This window comes from Clupea harengus, chromosome 10 (genome assembly GCF_900700415.2).
Source record: "Clupea harengus chromosome 10, Ch_v2.0.2, whole genome shotgun sequence".
Classification (NCBI taxonomy): domain Eukaryota; kingdom Metazoa; phylum Chordata; class Actinopteri; order Clupeiformes; family Clupeidae; genus Clupea; species Clupea harengus.
The window spans coordinates 4,536,278-4,555,267 of NC_045161.1; the positions used below are offsets into that span (position 1 = coordinate 4,536,278).

General features: G+C 44.2%; 1 long non-coding RNA gene across 1 annotated transcript in view; it reads right to left on the minus strand.

The window, feature by feature from the left end:
* LOC116222128 overlaps nt 1–18,990 on the minus strand; it is a 96,741-nt gene that overhangs the window by 49,456 nt on the left and 28,295 nt on the right. The gene's annotated exons all lie outside the window — the stretch shown is intronic.

Sequence of the window (18,990 nt, forward strand, 5' to 3'; positions counted from 1 at the left end):
AATTAAACAATAGCACCAAAATCATGATACTGATGTTCACTATAGGATGGTTAAGCTCTTTCTCACAAGTGAAGTCCACCACAATAGGAGAACAGTAAGTCTTCAATAACTGATTTCAAATGTACAGAAAAATCTCTTTTCTACATATGTGATGACTGCTCCCTAGTATGTAGTACTGTGTGTATATTCATCACATATATAAGCTATTCATTCAGTAATCATTCATTCTGAACAGCTCTCACACTGGAACATCAAGCCAGAGACTTTGGTTGGAGCTTTTTCTCCTCGCCTCTCTCTCTCTCTCTCTCTCTCTCTCTCTCTCTCTCTCTCTCTCTCTTTCTGAGCCTGAAAGGCCTGAGAAAGTGTGATCTGAAAGGGAGGGGATGAAGGGGCTATGTCTGGGCCCTGTGTGGCAGCCCAGAATGTTCAGCTGCCAACAAGGGCAAGTACTTTCAATGGGTTGAGGAACAATCCGGAAAAAGGAGGGGAGAAAAAAAAAACCTTTCATACGCTTTCAATCAGAGCAGATGGGACCCAACCAAGACGGCCTCAACTTCGGAAGAGAGTCCCTCTATTCATGGGTGACGATGTAAGACAGGCTTCAGAGTCAACCCGCCAACATTTAAGCGCCTTACTGAGACACAGAGGGCTAATGCGGAAGCCATTTTTAAACCCCCATAATGCTTTCTGGAGTGACCTAAACGACTGCCGGCCAGCAAGGAACAAACAAAACTAGATTTGAAGTATTTAGTGGATTTGACCAATATTCCTATTAATGACCATTGTGATGTCTGACAAAATGCCTATATTATATTGAATAGGCCATAATGATTGACGGAGAATAGGTCAGCTGACCCAGGAAAGGAGATGCTTGTACCTATACAGAGATTACTACAACCAAATGTAGTGTGAAGAGGACCTCCAATATAATATTAGCAGTATTCCAGAGCTCACTGGTCAATAGTGTAGAGATGATCATGGTAGCAAACACAAGAATAGATAGGAACACAAATATTCATTAACAGTTTCCTCATTGGAGAAAATAAAAAAAAACATTTGTGACTGACATATTAAATGAAAACAACATAGATTTGGGCTATTCATGTAAAGTTGATTTTAGCAGTAATATAAATGTTCCTTCACTACTCTTTACAAGCCACGATGCCTTGGCAGAGCACATTAAAGGGTCCAAGAACAGGTCTGAGGAGCACAGCAAGACATGATAAGCTCAGCGGCTCTGAGGGGGGCTTTTGATAGCCTGGGGCTATTACTGCAGACAGACATCACAAGATAAGATAGACGAGATGTCGAGTGCATCCACTTTGCACAACAATTCAGCGGATGTTTTTGTAGTCTTGAGAAGAACTTGAAAAAGATGTTCCAAAAAAAATGGTGGATGAAGACATACTAAATGACCCCTTCAGAGAATAAAACATACCCACAGTCTGAGCATGACAAAAACCTACAAGGCAGATAATGCACTCTCTACTTCAGAGCCCACTCTCAATTTGTTTAATTTAAAAATGAGAGATATGTAACATTTTTCCTATGTTTTATTAATGGGACCCAGTGGGGAACTGTGAAATGGATATAAACAAAGTGAGTGTGGAGCAGCTCGAGCACACGGCGTGGATGTGCGCCCCATGCCGCTACGCTACGCTGGGGGGCCAATCTGTGGGTTCTAATTGTACACTCTCAGAGCGAACGCATAAATAGCTACCGCATAATTTCATTGTGATAATGACACTATTTTTAGACCAGCAAATCCAAATTGCTACCTACCGCATGTTTCCATGGAGATTCTCCACCACTATCTACGTATTATTTCACAGATTCTCCTGATTCTCTTTACGTGCAGCCAGGTTTAAAAAAAAACATAGATTTCGTTTCACTTCACGGTATTTGTAAAGTTACGCCACGTAACTGTGAATATAAATAAGATGGACGTGTCTCTGGAGTTCTTTGAGCTTTCCTGAAATGTTAAATTAAATATGTTAAATAAAAAAGGATGGATTTGATATGCCACATGCACACTTCTTTCCAAGGGTCTGAATTAACGTGATGTGAAGCTGAAGCACAGGTGGGCAGGCAGCAGTGCTGTCTACAGCCGAGAGACCCAATGATTAATGCCCCCTCAACGCCATCACTGCACCTCTTAATGCCCCATCAACGCCATCACTGCACCTCTTAATACCATCACTGCACCTCTTAATGCCATCACTGCACCTCTTAATGCCCCCATCAATGCCATCACTGCACCTCTTAATGCCCCCTCAATGCCACCTCTGCACCTGGTGTCTTCTACTCCCACTATGCATCTCATCCAACAGCACCCTGGCCATCACACAGCACCCTGGCCATCACACAGCACCACAGCACCCTGGCCATCATCACACAGCACCCTGACCATCACACAGCACCCTGGCCATCACACAGCACCCTGGCCATCACACAGCACCCTGGCCATCACACAGCACCCTGGCCATCACACAGCACCCTGGCCATCATCACACAGCACCCTGACCATCACACAGCACCCTGGTCATCCAACAGCCCCCTGGCCATCATCACACAGCACCCTGGCCATCACACAGCACCCTGGCCATCCACACACAGCACCCTGGCTACACACAGCACCCTGACCATCACACAGCACCCTGGCCATCACACAGCACCCTGGCCATCACACAGCACCCTAGCCATCATCACACAGCACCCTGGCCATCACACAGCACCCTGGTCATCCAACAGCACCCTGGCCATCACACAGCACCCTGGCATCACACAGCACCAAGGTCTGCAGTCTACTCTATCTGAGCAGAACTAGCCATGACCAGAACCACTAGGGACATCATGGGGTCGTACAGGAGGCCACAGTTGCTAAACTGTTTCAATAGAACCGCAAGGTCAGTCGTTAGAATATGTGTGTGCAGGAGGCCTGGGGGCGATGTCTATATGTCCAGAGGCCATTTAAAGGGGCACGTTGTGCCTCGATGAAAGAAAGACAGGTAAATGTACACACACACATACACATGTGCATACACACAGAGACACACACACACACATACACATGTACATACACACAGAGACACACACACACACATACACATGTACATACACACAGAGACACACACGTTTCACAGGTACAGCAGGTGGCCATCCTGCCAACATCAGCAGGTAAGTGATCATGGCGCCCTGGTGGGAGAGCATGATTACCTGTAACAGGCGACTCTGGTACCCAAGGAGGCACTGGGATCATACCTGCTTACAGCTGGAGGGACAAACTTTGTCACCTCACTCCAAGCCTCTTGTCCAAATAAGTCACACCGGGAAGTGAGGAAAGACAAAGACATTGTCTCTCTCAGTGTGAACCTGTCCATCACACTCTCTGCAATGACTATTACCTCCGCATACACACACACACACCACAAAAATAGCCATGATTACCTTGTCACCATTGTCGCTCTCACCGTGATAGGGCTGCATGAGCACCTTTCTCTGGCTGATTAATTCGAATTCAATTCTTAAATTAAAGTTAAAGAAATACAGCGATCAAAATATTTCCAGATTCCCAGATACATATCATTAACTAAACCATGATTTGTGATCATTATGATTTATATTAGAACTTTTAATTGTGAACTGGAGGCTACTACTAGTCTCAGCTGAAAAGAGAAATTGTATTTGTACATTGGTCTAGACTACCCATTACTAAAAGAACGGGTGAATATTCGTAACTACGTACATTTTTGTGTCAAAGTCGATTGGTTGTACGTGTGAAAATACAGCAAATAGATGTTATATTTCTCAACGCTCAGCTCCTCATGCTAAATCTCCAGTAGCTCTGTTTATACCTGACTTCACTCTGCTGCTAATATGACACTGATCCCACGAGAGTGGTCGTTAGTAAGAAGGCTATTGGGGCAATGGCTTGCTAGAGGGAGACAATAGAACGGCTATCTGTCTGTTGTCAGATGTGTTGTCTCACCTTCTCACCATATATTAGACTTCACTACCTAAACCGATGTGTCAATACAGCAAGGAAAGGCTTATTAGCTGTTTCAACTATCCAGCTAATGCAGATCTCCTCTGAGTAAGGACAGTGTTGTGAAGTAACATCCCAACATCATAGTTTAAAGGCAGATCTTCTCTAGCCATCGTATCCCTCTTTTTTTCTCAGAACATCCCCAGAGTAATAAAGATGAAAACGGCGTGTCCTTGGTGGACAATAACAGAACGTCACTGAGTGCTATCACCTCAAATAGTCCAGGTCAGTAAATACAACAACATCTCAACAACATCCTAATGCTTTGGCAACCAGCGACTATGTTTGGACTACGTGTTTCTCGCATCTTTATTCGTTTAACGTCATGACGCACTCCTCCAGTGTTTCAAAGACTCAAACTAAATAAACACTCTCCTTTCATTCCCGAGGGCCAGGAAGGAGGACCCAGGGTGGGTAGACGGCAGACACCGAGCCACACAATGGCACTTCGGTGGGGGGGGGGGGGGGGGGGGGGGGTGTTGGTTGAGGAGGGCGGGAGGCCCCTGGTCATCCAACAGCAGTGCAAACAGAGTGGAACGGTGTTAAACAGTAGCTCTAGTGAGGAGCTGTATAACTGTGTGTGTGTGTGTGTGTGTGTGTGTCTTCACACCCCACTGAGTGAAAAGCAGCTGTAATCCCCCCCACCCCACACACCCCCCCACCTCCCTAAAATCTGCCCTGAGGAGGTGTGAGATGTCTCGCTTCCCTCAGCTGGGGGTAGAGAGGAGAGGAGGGGGTCATCCCACTGGAGTCCTGGAGGAGGAAGAGGAGGAGGAGGAGGGGGGGTTGGGGGGGTTCCTCAGTGTTCTTCATCACACCTGCGGGAAGACTGTTGCCCTAATGAGCTGCTAATGTCTGTGGTGTTACCATAGAGGTAACTTTATTTGCAGACACATAAATGATATTGAGCTTAAGCAGCTGGATATATCTGTAGTCATTCAAACTGGCATATGTAAATCAAGTAAGCAATGCAAATGCAACAACAGATGCCTTATTAAATTCAGTGAATTTAAAAGAGGAAATAACTAATTTTTCTAAATCTCCTTAGCAATCTAGCCAATAGGTCTTCCTCATTTCCTGTTTCCTGCTGCTTGTGTGGGATGATGCCATTGTTGTTTATAAGCAGCCCAAACATCCCAATAATAGGGTTAAGATGCTTAGCCAATCCCATACTTTAGGTTTAGGTTTTAGGTCTTTAGGTTTGACTCCAACAAATTAGTACAAATTGTCGCTCCACTAAGTCATCCCTCACCCTGCCAAATACTTCCTAATCTCTTTCATACTCAGAAACCTGTCAAGCAATTAGCCCTCGAGCTACATCTTTAAAACAAAGGGGCCGGTGCTTGGGAGGAGGAGAGAGCAGTTTCCCCGGATCTGCATGATAGTTTGGCCCACATTAGCACGGCAGAAGCCCCAGTTAGCGCCATTGTCAGGCCCCGCAAGAGGGCCCTTTGTGCCTGGCCCGCTGAAAGGCATTGTCAAGTGGCTGGCACCTCCGCTGAATGTCCCGCAGTACAGGCGCATCACAATGAGAGGTGTGTGTGTGTGTGTCTGTGTGTTTATGCGCTCACACACACATGCATACCCCCCCCCCCCCCCCCCCCCTTGTGGGCTGCGGAATTTAGCACATTTGAAGAGGCTTGTTTCCTCACAAAGGCATTTCGCACATCTCCAGATTTACATTGGCCCAGCTTCTGCAGAAGTCAAACTGCAAATGACCAGAGTCCCTGCTGGGCCTGGAATAACTAACACGTTATTTACCTGAGAACCAGCGGCTCTCACGTGATCGCCACCAATCATCTAAACAATGCAAACTGTCACACAGGTCGGGAAGACAGCAAACATTATGGTCTAATGCTATCTGAGGTTAATAGGTCTAATAAATGCATTATGGTAAGAAACGGTAGACCTTCTACAAAGAACCTCCAGAAGCTGACTTTCAAAGAGAATCAAGCCGGTATTTTCCTCCCTCATGCTGTCATATCTAACACAACATAACATCCTTGTGGGGCGAGACCCTACCATCTGGCTAAAGACCACTACAGCAAAAGATGGGTCACCAAAAGGGAATAAACTCCTGTTTCTCTGTTCAACAGAGACTTCATATTTTGACTACAGTCCAACCAAATCACCAGTCGTCTCCATTTTTCCGGTTGTAGCGTGTCGTAGGTCAAAGACGTACAATACCACTGATTATCGCTAAACACCACGACTGATCAAAGACACCTTTCTACCAGAATGCAATCAGGTGGAAACAAACTGGCCGTATGAGCCTGTGCGGCACAGAACACACTGAAAGAAGATGTCTGCAAGGCCCCCATGGAAAGTCATCAGCAGTGACAGTACATCAAGTCAAAGCCCAAATATTGCCTTACAAGATGAATGAGCCAGGAAGAAACAGCAGGGGCATGCAGGCACGTCAGACACAGACACGTCCCGGGAAAGCGCTACATAGTTGCTTAAGCATGTCAGCAAATCCCCAGTTTCAATGACCTCACCTTCCAAACAAGGAACTGCCTGTATAGTACATTTGAAACAGCATTAATACACATTTAGATGATAAGAGACCTCTACCCCCACACACGCTCAGATGATTGACCTCAACTGAATCTTCTGCATTATTCAAATTTTAAATTTAGATCTCTTTAATTTACATACTATTAGTGTCACAGAGGAAAAAGGGATTTTTTCTTCTTTGCTTTACCAGTGGCTGTATCAAAGGTGAAAAGCAGGTGGGTTCATTCAAGATGTGCTAAAAATGTCCATAGGGGAAGAGTCGAATCACTGACAAGTTGGCTTTTATAAGATATAAATACTGTACTTAGTGTGCAATTGCTGTTGTGCAGAATCAGGTACTGGCATTACATTTAGCTATGTCACACATTCAGTTCTAAAACGTCTCCTTTTCGATAGCAAGTAAGCAAACTTCAAACAGTCTCTTATTTTCCATATAGTCCTATATGTAAGTATGCCCATCACTGTAGACATACTATTGGAAAATGAGCCTGACTGTGCATCTATAAGAGTGCACAAATAGAAGCAAGGCTACTTATGTGAGTGAAGATTTATTATCTATCAGGATATTGATCAGTGCAATTAAGATCGATTCCATTGCTTTTAAGACACACACATTCCACACTTTCACACGCACACACAGTGACCAACAGACACTCCTTCCCTCTAAACCCAAGTCTTTGTTTCTGCGCTGCCACAATGAAGGTTATCTCAGTGGGTAATGGGAACATCAGGTGACAGCTATGTCCCATGATGCCACTGGGGCCGTCAACCTGTCTATCCAGCTGTCAGCTGACCAGTGGTTCCCATGGTTTCCCCCCGCTTCCACTTGGATGAATAGAAAGCCATTATTATCTGGCAGTGTTGAAGAGGGACTGCTTCAGCTTTGATAAGCTATCACTGCTCCCAGGTGATGTCTGGCCGGCATCACGTTAGGACAAAACAACACTTGGAAACCACACACATACACACACACACACAAACGGACAGCCACAGTCGTGCAATGAAAACACACACACACACACACACACACCCTCTCTCACACTCTCGTTCACACTCTCTCATATGTATACCCACACACAAAGACTTAATCCAGTGTCATCAACAGACCTTGGGCTGTAAATGAAATCTAGAGTTATCACCAATGTCTAACTTCAGTTTAATAAAATGATACCGAGATGGTATTCTAAGAAAACAAACATTTTCTTTAACAATGCTCATTGATATTCAAAGGTTGTTCTGCGCAAAGGAAACATATTAAAAGTTCCACCTTTCAGCATATAGAAAGTGCTCACGTGGGAGATATCATTTTACCGTTGCACTTGTACTCACTCTGACAAGTTGACAAGCTACATTTGAAAAAACATCAGAGCACAGATATGCTGCGCCAGAGGCGTCCATCTCTATTTCAATCAGTGGGGTAGCCATCCTACAACTACTATATGCTGGGGGGGAAGAAGTGTTGCTACCACCACCTTGTGTACAAACACTTCCCTACATTTGCCCGGGTGGAATTATCTGGGGAGATGAGACATGACACGAGACTAGAAGGGCCGCGGTGCGTCAAGTGTGTGTTTACTTCATTCACTACGCTTGGGGTAACAGGTGTAGTCAGACGCCCGCAGTGAAACCGAGCATCGCATCCCGGAGCCTCTGGGCTGTCTGTTGGGTACACAGTTTCATTACCTGACCTGCCAGTGAGAATCACAGTGTCATCAAGAGAGGGGGGAAATGTCAGACTATTTGCAATATCTCCTCCCCATTCAGGTTTGAAATAATTCTAATCATTGTCTAATTCAGTTTTGTAATGGCTTTAGCATTTTTTTTTTTTTGATCATTACAAAGTTGATGGCACACAAATTGCTTTTGACAAAATTCTGGAGTCAGGCAAGCGAAACCATGAAGAGATACCAGCGCCAGCCTTCGCTCTCGAGGAAGCACACAAAAATAAATGATCTTCCAAATGAGTAAAAAGATAGCGCCGCAAAAATTAGAGAAAAAAAATGCCTTTTCTATTCAGTGGGAAATTATATGAGCATGTGTGTATGTGAGTGTCTCTGTGTGCATGTGTGTGCGTGTGTGTGTGTGTGTGTGTGTGTGTGTGTGTTTTTCACACACTGCAACAAGAGAGCGAAAAAAAAGAATAGAATAATTGATTTTCCTCCCCTGTTTTCTGGTGTAAAATTTCCTTTGCTATCATCTAATCTCGTCATATCTTCCCCACCCCAGACTGAATGACACTTTTTTGCCCATTCTGGTAAGGCAGAGAAAGGTTGTTTGTTCTGCTAATTAACTTTATTACCCTGATAGCTCCCTACTGCCTTTGACGAAAACAATTACCATCCATTTTCTTCCCTCCACTGGCAGAAAGACTATTAATTAGAAATGGGGCTCGGCCCGCGCCATGTTAGCCTGCCATGTTCCCGAGCCCTCGAGCAGGATAGCATTACATTGTCAGTAGTAATTTAGCTCTCATCTGTCTCTGCTAATTATTGTCACATTCATCAAATTCATCAAGGAAAGTGCTCTCAGAAGGATTGCATATTTGCAGTTAATATAGCATAAACTGGTATTACCCATCTCCACATTTGTGATGATGAGAGGGACACAACTTATTCATCCTTAATTAGAGCAAGCAGGGTAATTAATTATACATTCCGCCTTATTACTTCAGAGTCCCAGATATTGTTTGTGGAAAAAACTGGAGAGGGAGAGCGGGGAGATAGCGGGGAGAAGCCAAGAGCCGGGGAGAGGGGAAGGGATGAAAAGGGGGTGATGTGTTTTGTCACATGTGCTCTGCCATAATTCCCACCTGACAAACGGCCCAAATCAAGGGGGAAATTGCAACGTGTCAGCCGCCAAATAAACTGCTGTAATAACTGATTAATGACCGACCGGCACCTGTGACAGGTGCAAGGGGAGGAGCCTCCACAGGCTTTTGGAGATGAGCAAAATAAAACACAAATAAAGCCCCCCCCCCCCCCCAAAAAAAAAAATTGCTGTCTTTATTTTACATTAACCTTGCTTTTTCACACACACACACACACACACACATATAAAAAAGCAAGGGCAATGTATATATAAATATATATATATATTGTATATACACATACTGCATATCTTACCTTGCACATGGCGCGTGTATTTAAATATGCATATGCACATAAAGCAGTATAACAACACAGTGTCTGCCAGTGCTTCAGTATAGCCCCATTCTAAACACCTCAACGTGTTATGCCCTCCCTAACATGCCCTCCCTATTATTTACTCTGGCCACTATGTCTGCTGTTGATACAGTGAGAGTTGCCCGTAGCGATTAGGATTTAAGTGGCGACGAACAGGGCTGTCCCTTTCCCAAATGTGACACATCTCCCGTCCCCCCCCCCCCTCTGCCTGTCCCCCTCCACATGCCCTGGAGGCTCCGTGGGGACACCTCATCATGACTTCAAACATCCGTCCTGGTCCTCCCGGCTCAGTGTTTCTCACCAGGCTACAATTACACATGACACATTTAATCAAAGCACACAATGGCGCCCTGGGAAATCAGGCCCCCTTTTTTTTTTTTGTGGCTCAGGAGGTCAAAAGAGTCCGCGTGACAGAGAGGGAAAGCCGGTCAGAAGATCCCGAAGCAGGTAACCCCTCGCAGCAGCCCCTCCGTGGCTTTGAAGGATTAAGAGGTGTATCATATGACTTACACACCGGTACGTTTGTGATCACGCCGGGTGTTTATGTGTGTATGGAAATGATGATGCTGAACAGAGGGTGTTTAAGTTAGTAATGTAATCTATAAAAGGATAGAGCGCTGATACTGGTGGAAGTGAAATCGGAGAGGTGGAAGCGTTATATTACCTAAACTGTGACTGCAGGCCGTGTTCACATCCAGTGGGAAGTGTCACAGTGATTTGATGACTCTGCATGCAAGGTCAAAACCACAAAAAGACAACATCATCTAAAAAATAAAAAAGGATTTGTGATGCCTGGCTTGCATTTGATTGGCTGCTTCATTCACCAGCATTAAATAGCCCAACACTGTTCATCAGCAACAACATTAGTGAACATACAGACTTCATATTTGTCTGTCATAGTGTTGCATATGTGTCTGAACATCTGAAATGCTGTGGACTTCAGTTATCCATCAGTATGAATTTGATCTTGATAAAATCATCCATAATTGGCAACAGATACCAGTCCCTTGTTGTTTTGTAATTTATTTTCAAGGATCTCATGCATATTCCTGCATAATCCTCCCCTGAATATGCCATTATGAAACAGCTGGTTCTCATACAGTAACTTGATTGGTCACTTCAACATTACAGGTGTGAATATGAATGTGATAAGCCTAAATATATATTAATATATGCATTAGAACAACTGTGTTATACGAGTCTGTGCAAGATAAAGAATCTCTATTCAAACATTACATACTACATTACATTTTCACACAGCACAATTCAGATATAGTTACTTCATACATTTTGATAGAATACTATTCCATTTATCACAGACAAAAATATTAATATCAATTATTATTGATTATTCAAATGTAAAGAAATATCGTAGGTTCTGTTAGACATACAGTAGTTAGCCAGCTAAATGTAGCCTAGCCTGTGAGTGATAAGTGTACGCAGATCTCAATTTACCAACATGGCAGGTCCCCCTTGAAATAGCAATAAATGGTACATTTGGTAATTTATTTATGGGAATTAAACGGCACCAATTAATCAATAATATCACAAACAACTATATTTTTCTGCCAGTAGAATAAAATCACATTGCTCTGTTGTATTGTTATTTTAATATGTATAATGTAAACAACAGAGCTTTTGTCACATAAGTCTAAATGTCCGGATTCTGTATACACTGTAATGCTTAGCTAGCACTTTTGGCTAACACCCATGAACCTTCATTGTGAAATGACAAAAAAAAAGAACATTTGTGTTTAGAGATAAATAATGAATGCTAGCTCGGAGCAAAGCCTGGACGGATTGGGCCAGGAGGTCTGCTACATTCCTTAAGAATGTCAGATTAAAGTAACATGTGCCAGTCAATATTGGTACACACTGACCCCCCAGTACCTCAGTGGCAAAACCATTAAGTCCAACATTTCCCCCTGTAAGTGTTTATCAGTGAGGATGGCTTACATGTCCTCTGAAGCAGATATTGAAACTGATTGGACAATGGCGAAATACCAGACAGGGGACCACAAGGCCGACCCCTAGCAAATAGGCAGAGAAAATCTTAATCTGCAACACAATGGCGCTCTCTTGAAACCCTATCATTTTCACTTCCAGTGAGGCTGCTGTCTGCCTGCCAATGAAGTGAAAGGAGCGGATAGTGTCGAAAATTGGATCAGAGCTAACATTCGCTCATTTTTATCAGTGGCTGCCAAAGGTCATCTGACATAATAGCTGATGAATTTAAACCCGGATGGATTTCATTTGCAATTTTCAATTTAGCCCGGGCCCCCTTCCGAAACCCCATGGCGATAAGAGCGTCCTCCTATCATGGCCTGTCACAAACATCAAGGATGGGGTGCAAACCCCACCGGAGAGGAAGAGAGGGAAGGAGAGAAGAAGAAGAAGAAGAAGGGAGTGAGAGACAGACAGTGAGAGAAAGAGAAGAGGGAATATCATCAGAGGGATAGATAAGGAAGGTTGTTGAAGACGAGCGACAGACAGGATGGGTCCGTGTGGAAGAAGCTGAGGAGGAATCGGCGAGGTGTTTCGGACGCGTCCTGAGGTTTGCACCGCACCAAAACATGAGATACCGCACCTGATGAAACACCCGTTACATCTGCGCATGTCCACCTATGCTGAGGTAGAGCTCCTGGGCTTGTGATGACATTGAAGAAATCCTTTTTTTTTTTTTATTCACTCCTATATGATGGGGGGGGGGGGGGGGGGGATAGCTGTCATCAAAATCATACTGGGAAAATCCCATCTCCTCAGCCAGACTGGGGAAAGTTCATAAATGGCTGTATTTCAGTGCCAGCAATTCATCGCCCTAACCGTTGAGAGACTCCAATCCAGTCACTGTAGGGATTGATGCTCAAACATAATACAATTTATACACGAGAGGCCTCCATTGTTGCTAATATTTGCTGTAGTATTGCTTCATCGTTTTTACGCCCCACTAACCTCTAATCACCGTAGCATGGCAACCCCCTTAATACGCCACCGCCTGGCATGATACACTATCAAGACGTATTATCCTGTACAGGCAGCTTTGGCAGGGAATCCAAACAAAATACTCCCCATCAAATTCAATTCATAAGGCGGTAGGGGACAGCTGACTATCATAGAAATAAGGAGACGATCTGGCAGGAGGCACATGAATGGGAGAGGCACTCAGAAGCACTTGGCAGAGAGACTGTGCCAGGCAAGGAATGGAAATCACAGTGAACAGCTGTGACTAATACTGTCTTGCTAGCCCCAAAGAAAATGGAGAGTGCTTCAGAACAATTCGAGGGAGGGAGGGAAAGAGAGAGAGAGAGAGAGAGAGAGAGAGAGAGAGAGAGAATAAGGGGAGACTTCCTCCAAAGCTAAATGACAAGATGGTTTCTTAACAGGAGAGAAGATGTTCCATAATGGCCCTGATTTAACTGTGCTTTGAATTTAATGGCCAACAAATTGTGGGAGAATGGCAGAGGATGTTCGAAGTCGACAGTAAAACAAATGAATTCATTCAGAAACCATTCAGAGTAATGTGATGTGTGGACTACATGATGGATGTCATGAAATCCACAAATAATATGATGACAACTCTAATGCATTATTCCTCACATGAAGAGGATTTATTGGCGTCGTGGATATGTAATAAATCTTAATTAGGCTCATATAACACTGACTCCAACAGTTTATCCACACTGTCCATTTCCCTCAACGTACAAGAGTCAGAGACCGCTCAGAGAAATTAAATCATGACAGCATATGAGATAAATAGCGTCATAATCAATGCCTATTTGTTTTCAGATTCTACAGCAGGAGAAAGGAGAAAAGAAAAAAGAGCACTGTGGATATACATGTTTGTTCTTTATGTGTGTTAGAATGCATGTGTGTATGTGTGGGTGTGGGTGTGAGTGTGTGTGTGTGTGCATGTACTGGTGTATGTATGTGTGCGCGTGCATGTGCATGTGTATGCTTTTGGTGTGTGTGTGGTGTGTGTGTGTGTGTGTGTGTGTGTGTGTGTGTGTGTGTGTGTGTGGGTGTGGGTGTGGGTGTGTGTGCATGTACTGGTGTATGTATGTGTGCACGTGCATGTGCATGTGTATGCTTTTGGTGTGTGTGTGGTGTGTGTGTGTGTGTGTGTGTGTGTGTGTGTGTGTGTGGTAGTGTGTGTGTGTGTGTCTGTGTCTCTGTGTGTGTGTGTGTGTGTGTGTGTGGTGTGGTGTGGTGTGGTGTGTGTGTGTGTGTGTCTGTGGTGTGTGTGTGTGTGTGTGTGTGTGTGTGTGTGTGTGTGTGTGTGTGTGTGTGTGTGGTATGTGTGTGTGTGGTGTGTGTGTGTGTGTGTGTGTGTGTGTGTGTGTGTGTGTGTGTGTGTGGTGTGTGTGTGTGTGTGTGTGTGTGTGTGTGTGGTATGTGTGTGTGTGGTGTGTGTGTGTGGTATGTGTGTGTGTGTGGTGTGTGTGTGTGTGTGTGTGTGTGTGTGTGTGTGTGTTGTGTGGGTGTGTGTGTGTGTGTATAATCCACACTCTCAGTGAAAAAGCGTCTCATCCTCCAGCGCCAGGAACAAAGATGATGGATGCAGGGAACTCTGGGTGCTTGACGAGTGTCTTCATCCTGCATTAATTGCTCAAATTGAAGCGCTGCCACATCTCTCCAAACTAGACATTGCTGTGAGTTCCCTTTGATATGATAATGGCATGCTTCTTAGGAGGAGGAAAATGCAAATTGCAGGCGGTAATTTGGTGGCATGCACCTGCCGATTCGGCGCTCCTCAGTTTCGCCACTGCCGGCTCCAGCCACACAAAAGCCGCCCACCGGTGAAATTACCAACGCATGGGCCGCTTCGCCAACAGATGCCATCTTGACGGTGCACGTTCACGCTTCAGCTCCGGTCAAAATATCGCCATTTAGCACAGGAGAGATTTTTTTTTGGGGTTGCTAAAAGAAACCGTCACCATTTGGATTGCCTGGAGGCAAAGGAAGTCGGTGAATAATGTGAATAATGTGAATAAGACCCATACGGTGTCTGTGTAGCTAGCCTGTGTAGTATCTTGCAGTATAAATGTATCATTGCAGTATTACTGAATATTTCTACAACAAGAAAGGGTAATCACTGTGTTCGTCCATTGATTATATTCAACTCAATATTTTTGATCAGCTTGGGTTGCTAAACAAAAGTAATTCTTGTGGTGTTTGCCATTAGGGCATTAGAGCTAGGTATGTCTTAATGTGCATATACTAGTTATGAACACTGACCTACTATTTGTAGCTACTGACGGTGGAATATACCATGTGGCTAAGAGTGTTGATGGTCCCTAAGAATTGAACTTCTGCCGACAAATGTAAAAACTCATGCTTGAACAAAGAACCATGGAACCATGGAACCATGAAACAGTTCTGCTCCTCAAAAACCTCTTGCGTCCCAGTCACATTTTGTTCTATTCCAAGGCAATGCTGCTCTTTTTTTGAATTAACAGAGAGTCCCTGGGGAAAGGCTTGGCATAGCGTGTGCCATTGCTCACGGCTCCTCTAATTACTCTGGCCTGGCCATATTGCACCATATTAGACTGGATGCCCCGGGGATGAGGTGCTTAATTGATTGCCTTCTGGAACTTGTGGCTTGCCTGATGAGTGGAATCCAACAGTTGTGAAGGCACCATAAAAGGAGTATGGTGGTGGGCCTTCACTCTCAGACTGATGCCTGCCATATGAGGAAGTCCACATAAGTATGGGTTACTGGCGGATGTAAGCTGTGAGAAAATTAGATGGGAGAGTGATGAAGGGTGAAATATGACAGCTCTATATGGATCTTGACTGGTGGTATTATTTTATACATACTGCATATATACATCTAGTTTCATGGACAGGGATTACATGTGGAGAGGACGCACATGAATTAACGATGTCAACAGGCTTGATAAGACTTCAAAAGACAAAAATTGCCTCTTGCCCAAATCAGACTTATATTAAATGACGAAGTGCTAAAAAATCCAATTGCTCCTCACAGAAACTGTGAAGATATTATTACTGCAATTCCATCAAATGTGGGGGCCTCTTCAATAACTGTTCATAACCAAATAACGCATTTATGACACAACTGACACTGTGATAACGGCCTGGAAATGTATGAAGTGTTGCTGAAAAGTTAAAGTGATTGAATGTCGCATAGTCCAATTATCCAGAAATATGGGTAAGGAAAAACTAAATAAAAATGATGTCCAAAGGAAAAATATTTCTTAGATACGTCTTGGATTCGTGTTGCTTAAAAAACATTAATTATGGACCAACTTCATTTCAAGTGGCCACAAATTACTGTGGAATTCCTTAACTATGGAACACGATGTACATGTTTCTAAGCCTATACCTGATCTTAACCCAGGGCCACTCCAAATAAAGTGCGGCCTGATTTTTCTAGCAATAATGTTTTCATTAGACTAATCTGAATGAAAGAAACAAATACGCACTGGAAACACAATTTGTTTTAGAACTCAATAAAACCACGACATGTAAATAAAACGTATAAAATGTCAGTCCAAAGGGCAGTGACTCACAAACAATGCTGACACTGCTTGCGTTGCCAAACTCAGCTTCCTCCTCTCCACCGAGGGGGTCCCAGGGTTACTGCTGGGAAACCAGCGTGGCCCAGTCTGCTGTGTGGCACTTCTTTGCCTCTGCGCTCACCTCCTCCTCTTTGGCTGAGCACATGACGCTTGTCTGATGGAAAAGGTCAGCCTGCGTCGGACTCATGGGCTCCAAACAAAAGCTGCTGCTTCACTGCTGACCGCAGCATCCCGCCTAAGCCTCAGCCATCAGGAATGCAAGACCTGGGCCAGCCAGAAGGGTGGGGAGACAGCCCAGGACTGGGGACCTGACAGGGGACCTGAGGGAAGGAGCTTCTGGCTAGAAGTTTCCGGAACAACCTGCTCTACTTCATGCCAGGACTATCTTTCCCTTTTTTTTTGGCAGAGCGATCAAATACTGAACTCACACATTGAGCGGGGTGGAGGGCCAGTCACTTAATCGGGAGGTCTTCCCAGAATCGAGGTTGAGTCATTTACCAGCGGCAATCAAGTGGTGAATACAAGGGCTTGTTACTGACCGCAGTGTCCGCTTACGTCAGTGTGGCATCAGAGCGGGCTGTGTGTAACTCCACGCTGATGGCAGCGCTCTGACCTTAGGGTCCCTCAACCCACCCAGTGTCCTCACAAACCACCTTCATGAGGCACCCGTTTGTCAACATTAAAATATTTGTCTCACGTTGCTCTGTTGTCTTCTGTGTGTGTCTGTGTGTGTCACGGGGCACGGGGGGTGAATGAGAGGGACTGGTGCTGAGTGTGGATGGATCTGGTCTGATGGGTGGGCCTGTGTGTGTGCTTAACTGGGTGGTTGCTGAGTGTGGATGGATCTGGTCTGATGGGTGGGCCTGTGTGTGTGCTTAACTGGGTGGGTGGCTGCAGTGTTGTGGGGTGTGCAGCCATGACACCACGTGCACCACACCGTTCAGACCTGCAGTACTAGCAGTACGTATTAGCTGTCAGTGTTTCTGTATTTCACTAATGTGCCATTTTTTTCATCAAACCTCTAATAACTGGGAGTACGAAGGATTTACATATGCAATACTAAAATATACAATGGTTTTAACCTACAGAAAAAAACACAGTAATTAGACAACCATTTCCCCTTATCTAAAGCTAGCACAACAGCCTCAACAAATAACATGCACAATAAAATAGTGGCCCCTTTAAAAAAAAAGAGGCCTTTAAAAAGACAAGTAGGCCCCCCACCACTGGCTTCTTCACGTCTGCTTTCCCATTGAAGGAAATTAATCAACTCACAAAGCGTTAGCATAGCGACGCCCCTGCAATTTAACCCCTGAAGAAGGTGGCAAAGAGAGAGTGAACCAACCGCCACTGTCATCAGCTATTAATAGAGGATAGGATTAATGCAGGATTATGTCATAATGAGTGTGGTTTTGGCCGGGGCCTCTTTCTGCTGCCAAAACACTGGGCTCGTAACCCAAAGGCTAACAATGTCTGTCAGTGAGGGGCAGCCCAGAGAGGCCTCACAAAACTGGGGGCCCATAATGCATATTAATGGGGACTGTAACTATGCCATAGGTTAAGGCAGCGATTCGGACCAGGCCCACTCATTATCCAGGCCCTCAACAGGACTGGAGAGAGCTGTCCATGGCCTCATTAGAGCGATGTTTGCACTAGACTAGAGCAGGCGACAAACAGCTCTGTGTTTTGTTCCATAATTGTATTTCTATAAGTTTGTGTACAGTTCCTTTTTGTGGTGCATCTATTGGTTTATAGCATAGAATGGATGTTGTGTATAAACACACACACATATAAAAATGTGCTGTCAAATGCAAGGTTAGTTAGTCATTATAATCTGACTGAGGAGACCACTGTATTCATTTCAGTAGTGTATACAGCCTTACTGAAAAGACCTTCTGATGGTTTGCTGTGAATATAGTGGGTCATTCGTAAAAAGTGTTTGAGTATGTAGGGGAATGTAACGGGAATGTAAAATCATCCCTTAAAAAATCAACACAATAAAGGAACACTATTAGCACATCAGCACATCCTCAGTAAGTTAAATGAATAAACACATTAGCAAGCAATATAAGGGTGGACATGTAACTGTCATTAACTGCTATGTAATGAGATGTAATGCGAAGCCACTCAATCCCAGGTCACTATACTTTGGCTTCCGTGACTCATCACACAGATCATTAGGCACACAAGACACTTAAGACACAACAATCACATCAACATACATGTATTCAATTCAGAGGATCAACTGTTAAATGAAGCTCAGATATCAATGTTTACATCAGGATTCTGAATCTTTTTCAAGAGAATGTCCTTAATTGCCATATGCCATCTTAGAAAGGGCACTTACTGTAATTCACAAGTGGACTCAAGCACGTAGGCCAGCAAGGTAGTTGCTTCAATTGATCCCTTTAAATGCGAGTGGCGAGAATAGCACTTGTGCGGAACATGTTCTTGACATCTTAAGCTGTAGTTTAATTGCGAGCACAGTACATTTCTAATCAAATTATTGCACATCAGAAAACATCCTCTGTTTCACAGCAGGGGGTTGGCAGTGAGCATATGCTCAGATAATTGCACAGCTTATTAGCCTATAGGAAACAAAACTCTTGGATATCAAATTAAATATAAAAATCAATAGCAGGGAATTCCCCACTGATTGGGGCAGGAGATTGCACTCTCTCAGCCTGTGTTGCTCACTGTTTATTCA